This window comes from Nomascus leucogenys, chromosome 3 (assembly GCF_006542625.1).
Source record: "Nomascus leucogenys isolate Asia chromosome 3, Asia_NLE_v1, whole genome shotgun sequence".
NCBI classification, from domain to species: Eukaryota; Metazoa; Chordata; class Mammalia; order Primates; family Hylobatidae; genus Nomascus; species Nomascus leucogenys.
In genome coordinates this window covers 139124815-139131302 of record NC_044383.1, presented here as the reverse complement: position 1 = coordinate 139131302, position 6488 = coordinate 139124815, and the positions used below count along the sequence as shown (strand labels likewise).

The 6488-nt window shown below is 47.9% G+C and overlaps 1 protein-coding gene across 1 annotated transcript in view; it reads left to right on the top strand.

The window, feature by feature from the left end:
• Positions 1-1140: 1140 nt before the first annotated feature.
• The window catches only part of RGS17 (regulator of G protein signaling 17), a 120437-nt gene continuing 115089 nt past the window's right edge, over positions 1141-6488 (top strand). Inside the window, exon 1 of the mRNA XM_030809860.1 lies at positions 1141-1282. The gene's annotated coding sequence lies outside the window, so the exon portion shown is untranslated. The remainder of the gene's footprint in view (positions 1283-6488) is intronic.

Genomic DNA, 6488 nt, shown 5'->3' with positions numbered 1-6488 from the left:
AAGCCATGGGAGGCCCTGAGACATATTTAACTCAAGTACCGGTGAGTGTATGAGGGTGGAGGCACAGGAGAGTTCAGTAGGCTGAAATAACACAACGCTTGCTTACATGAACACACAAGCAAGGGGAACTCACGCAGATTTACAAGTAATCTGTTTTAATTAGGTGTAAGAAAAAAAGCCCATTCACTCCTGCAGGAACTCCCTCCTCTTCCCACAGATGTGGTATCTGAAGAGCAAGACACTGCTTCTCCACTTCCTCCGCACAAACACTTCAGTCTAATCATTGGAGATGCAATCTAGCGCTCAGGTTGCATTAAGTATCCCAAGCTCCTTCCCTACCAAGCTGGGCTCCACTTGGGCACAGAACGATTATCAGACCTGGTAACTACAAAGCTGTCCCCTAAGGATGCTCTAGGCCCCAAACATCAGCAACTCCGTTAATAATTCACCACTCTTGCCTTGTCATCGGCTTTTCTCACTTAAAACTCTGCTCCAGCGAGTGGTCCGGGCGCCTGAGGCAGCTGGCATGGGCTAGGCCAGAGAGCACCTGCACTGATTCTTAGGAGAAAAGGTCCTCTTTCTGGGTGAGGAAGTCAATAAAGTAAAGGACGCTTCATAAAGTCCTTCGGGAAGCAAAACTTGCTTAACTTCACACTTCCTTGAACCCCCACGCAGGGAATGCTTCCTCCGGGACCCGGGGCAGGCAGGCTGCTGTGCCTGGCAGGCCGGCTCCTGGGTGCGAGGCTCTCGCGCAGCTCAGGACAGCAGCGCGCGGGCTGCGGGCGAGTGGAGTTGCAGGGGCCCGGGCGGAGAGCCGCCGTCACCCAGGGAAGCTCTCGGGACTCCGGGGCTCCCGCGTAGCTCCGGACGGGCGTCGCCGAAGCCGAGAGTCCCGGCTGAGCCCCTCCGCACGGTGGGCGCCGCGCCCAGGCGAGCGCGCGAGGTCGGGCGGGGCCGGGGGCCGCCCGGGGAGGGAGCAGGGCCGGGACTCTCGCGGCCGCGCGCAGGGGCTGGGAAGCTGCCCCTCTGGCCGCGCTGGGCGAGGGGCTGCGCCGGCCCGCGAGGCGCATGCGCGCTGCCGAGCGGCTCTCGCTCCCTCCCCGCCCACCGCTCCCTCCTCCCCCTCCCCCTCCTCTGCATCCTCGCGGCTCTCCCTCTCTCCTCGCCCGCTGGGTGCTGAAGTTGGGCGGATGGCAGCAAACCGGCTCCGCTAGAGGACCGAGCCGCCCAGCCCCGCTCCCCCGGACCCATCGGCGCGCTGCTCACACCTCCAGGCGACCGGGTAAGACGCTGCCTCCAAAACGAGCGGTGCTAAGTAAATGACATCAAAATGTCTGCTTTGCACCAATGGATGGATTTTTTTCAAGGTAGGGGGGAGGTGAAGGAAGGAGGGGGCGGAGAGCGCGACCGCCCATGCCCCGGCGGGGGCGGCTGCCCGGCGCTGGGGTCTCAGCTGTGGCCGCGGCGCCCTGAGCGGGAGCTGGGGCCGCGCCGCGGGTCCGGGAAGTTGAATCCCGCGTCGCTGCTTGGACGCGGTCCGCTCGCCGCCCTCAGCTGCTGCGGGGAACCGGGAGAGTGTCCTGCCCGCCGGGGAACGCTCGGCCGGGTCCCAGAGTTCCCGCGGAAAGCGGGGCGCCCGCTGGGGGCTGCCGGGAGGGCCGGGCCGGGGGCGCGGGAGACCCCGCGGGGGCGCGAGGTGCTACGGGTTTTGTGCGGTTGGCTGGGAACGAGGAGAATGTGCCATCAACAGTGTCCAATCGACTGATAACCTCGGGTGCTGTGTTTCCTCCCTTATCTCTCTTTACCTTTGGGAAAATGCACTGCTCAGGTGGGGAAGGTGTTCGCAGAAGAGGTTGCGAAAATGAATCCTTTGACCTGCAGTAAAATACCGGAGGGGTGTGTGTGTGTGTGTGTGTGTGTGTGTGTGTGTATAGGGGGTGGGGGGTCTCTTTTGTTCCTTCCCCTCCCCTTAGTCAAAGGAAAGGGAGTCCTGGCGTGTGCGGCGCGGGGTGGATTCCACAGCCACCGAGGGGGCGAGGACGAGGAACGCCCACCAACCGCGAGTCGCTGCCCGGGTGGGCGCATCGGAGCCTCCTTTGCTGTAGGTGATGATGGTCTTTCCGTGATCGATGGAATCATAGTTTAATCTCTGCCCGCCAGCCTCCCTGCTGTCCCTCATCGAGTGCTGCGGCAGAGGCTGGGTGCAGACACGGCCGCTTTCTCCTCTTCTCTCTGTCTCCCTGTCTCCCTGAATAAATGCCGGAGGACTAGAGGATGGCGGAGGGACAGAGGTGGACTCGGAAGCCGCGGGTGGGAGCTGCTCCTCGCGAGCCGGAGGCTGCTGGCACCTTGTCGCGGGCAGCCCGCGCCAGCCTTGGGAGTCCCTGGGCTCCGGGAGAGCGAGCCGGGGTCTCCTGGCCACAGAGATGCCCGCGCTCCCGCCCTGCGTACGGGACCCGCCCTGCGCCCTGAGCCCTTCGCCTCGCCCGGAACCCGGGACGTCGGCTCACGTGGGAGAACCCCTGTCGCCCGGGGACGATTGACCGTGGCTCCTGGCATAACTCTCCTGACCTCCCCTGACCTTTCCATAAATGCTTCTTTCAAAAGAGTCACTGTAAGATTTGTCTGGAGAACTTCACACGCTTCAGAGTTCTTTCTTTCTTTTCTTAAATTGTTTTACGGCGAGATTCTCTCCAGCGTGGGATGGCTTTCACAAATAATAAAGAGAAATCTTAGTTTGGTTCCCATCTAGAATAAGCAGTTCTAAGGCTGGGTGCCATCTGCATTTCCGGCGTTCATACATACCGGTTTTCCGGGTGATGAACCCTTGTGAAAATCATTTAATTGAAGACGTGAGAATTGATTTTTATTAGTGTAGTGGAAAATAATGCTTTCCTCCTCGATTCACAACTGCCAGACGCTGCGTGTACGAAATAATTTGCAAACCGTGAAACATTTAAAATACATTGTACTTGTTTCCAAAGTCTTCTGTAGTGAGAGTATTATCCAAGAAATATACATTATAGCACTCCTATCTAATGAAAGGGTGATTTAATACAAATGAATGAGAAGTTTGACCTTCTCCAGTTGTTACTATTGTTAAGCCATTTCTTCTGTTAACATGAACTAAAACAGTAATTAGCACACTCATGGGAGACTGGATTTATTCACTAGTTTTTATAATCTTTTGAAACCCACACTTAGAGCCACCATAGGAGAGTAGTTTATTTAGTTTTAGGTAACGAGAAAAGAAGTGTTTGTTATTACAAAAAGATTGGGTGGTATTATTTATTAAATAAGATAAATCTCCATGGCAATGACACGTGATCTCAGAGCCAAGGGCACTCATCCTTCCTCCTGAAGTTAGTCTGAACGATTAAGAAAACTGTCTAATTTACAGAACAAATAACATAAGGTGTCTGTTATGCTGATTGATTTCGATCCTTTTTGCTATAGTTCCGCAACTACTCCTTGGCGTTTAATCCCCACGGAAGGGAATTAACAAGGAGAGTTAATTTACTATCCTGTTCATTTTAAGGCAAACAGCATTTGCTTCTCAAATAGCTATCTGTTTGGTTGTAGGGCTCTTCCTCTGAGGTACTTATTTATTTGAATTCATCATGTTTAAGGTCTAAGTTCCTTATCATTCCTATGATCATTTTATACTTTTGCATAATAATTAATAATAATAATAATAATAAACCTTCCTTAACATTTCCTACCACGAGGGCCACGGTCTTTGAAGAAAAGGAGAAATATATATTCTTACCCGTTTGATCTTATTGTAACAGCCAAGTAAAAGTGAAAATTTTAAATCTGAATTGATTAAAATTCTGGTTGACTTACAGAGTAAAGTCTAAGAAAGAATTTACCTTTTAATCTAAAGCTGTAGAGATAATGGCCTTTGTGTCAGAAGTCCGTTTGCTAAAATACATGGGCTTTCCTGGAAAAGGAAGGTAGGCATGGTTGATGAGGTACGATGCTAAGAGGGCTGGGAGTCCATTCAACCACATTTCTGCTGAGAATCCTGTTTCTGATACTCTCCAACTCTGCTTACTTAACACTGAAAATACTACACTACCAAAGAGGGCAAATCGAAGGACCACTATATACCCAGAGGATGAGAATAATACTATGTGATGTTAAAAGCATTTTATTTCACCTGATTGGTATAATTAGAGTATAAGTGTGAATGCATTGTGGAGGCGTAAAATTATATGACATTTCCAAGGGAGCGTCATGGGTCCTCAGACAAATACATTTTTATGGAAAACCTTAAAATAATCCTTTGCTATAGGTAGCCAATAGGTAGCCAAGACTTTCAATGTGAGATTGATGGATGCTGCCACCTTCCTTCTCTCCCTACCCACACTTATCTCTGAAAAAAAGACAGTTTCCTAACTTCCAAAGAAATTCATTTAGACGATCGTTCCTGCTATTGTGCCAGCACCTGGCACAGTATGTGGCAAAGGCAGGTATAAAATAATTTTTCCTAAATTAATAAATTTTGCAGGGTCGACATGGCTCGCAAAAGTCTTCCAAGATAAGAATTGCATTTTTAAAATCAGCACTTACACTGTTTACCAAGTGCACTAGTTGGGCTCCTAAAACTCATGTTTATGGTCCTACATCTTTGGAGGAAGCAGTTTTCAGAATTGTCGTTTTGAGAATATATGTGTGTTTAATACAACATTTATATTACTGATTTGTTTCCCAATTATAAAAGCAATATTTGCTTATCTTAGATCCCCTACAATACAAAATTACCTATAGGCAGATATGGATGTGAAGAGCATGAATTTTGGGTCAAGCTGGCCTTAGCTTGTATTGTGGCCCCTCCCTTTAAAAACTTTATTGCTGTAGGCAAGTTACTAATCTGTCGTGAGCCTCAGTTTCCTCAGACATAAAAGAGGGATGAAGGCAGGATGTAAGCATAAATACAATGCAATGTATATAAAGTACTGAACATACTGCTTGGCATGTACTGAGCGCTTGTAATTATCTCAATACCTAAAGAACTGCTATTGGAAACACAGCATAGTTTACCGCGTTTATTTCCTTTGTATAAATGTACCATTGTTTTAAGAATTTGAATGATATTCCAGAACAGGGGTCCCCAACCCCTGGGCTGCAGACGGGTACCAGCCCATGACTTGTTAGGAAGCCAGCAGCACAGCAGGAGATGAGTGGCTGGTAAGTGAGCATTAACTCCTGAGCTCCACCTCCTGTCTGATCAGCAGCTGGCATTAGATTCTCATAGGAGCGTGACCCCTATTGTGAACTGCGCATGCAAGGAATTGAGGCCGCGCACTCCTTATGAGAATCTAATGCCTGATGAGCTGACGTGGAACAGTTTCATTCCAAAACTATTCCCCCACCCCCACTGCCATCCGTGGAAAAATTGTCTTCCATGAAACTGGTCCCTGGTGCCAAAAAGGTTGGGATGGCTGTTTTAGAACTTCATACTTCTAAAAAAAATTAACATTCCTTTTTTGCTGTTTCTCAAGAAATTAAAATTGATATTTTTAATGTGATTTAGTGACTGCAAAATAGTTCACCTTATGGATGTCTTTATTTAGCCATTCTTTTATCTTTGGATTTTGATCCTTATGCCTAAATTTTGTATGCGTATCTCTATTGCAGTGGCTCCTTTGGGCATGTTGCTTAGAACAGCTGGTTCTTGCCAACATAATGCCATTCTTTAAAAAATCTTTGCTAACCTGATAGGTGAAAATAATATTTTTCAAAGTTTTATTTCTTTGGCTACCAATAAGACTGATTACTTTTTGACGTGCTGATAAGCAGTTTTTGTCTTTGAGGATGGCTCATTCAGGTCTTTAGCCTGTGTTTCCACTGCTGTTCTGGTACATTTTTCTTATTTGTTTGAGTGCTAATATTAATTTTTTTAAAAGGCAGAAGCAAACAAGGCAAGGAAATGCTCAGTGACAAAGGCTCCATGTGGCAAAGACTACAAAGATCACTGTGGCTAAACCAGAAAGGCTGGATCAGCCAGGGTATAGGGGTTCATCATATACTGCTACACCCCTGAGTTTTCCAACCTTTACAGTTCTTTTTAGAAGTCCAGAATCAGTAAACAGTTTGCTCACAAACACCTTACTATGAGAAGCTTGTGTCTGAAGAGTTCCCAGATAGTCATGGATTGTTTCTGCCAGTTGCCAATGTTATAGAAGAACTTCTGAGTTTTTCTGAGATAAAGGGGTTGAAAGGAAAGATGGGAGTACATGGAGATCCTAGGGACATTCGTTGTGATTTCTCATCAGAACGAATCAATTAAGCTTAGTTATAAAACCGTGTCAGGTTAGAATCATATCTTACTTCAACTTGTAAGCTCTAGGTGAAATTTAAATGTGTTAAAAGTAAGAATTTAATGTGTTACTTTAATGAGCTCTGTATCTGCGATGTTTCACATGATTCAGTGGTCTTGTAAGCTTCTGTTTTTGGCTTTTTAAGTTCTATAACTTTTGACA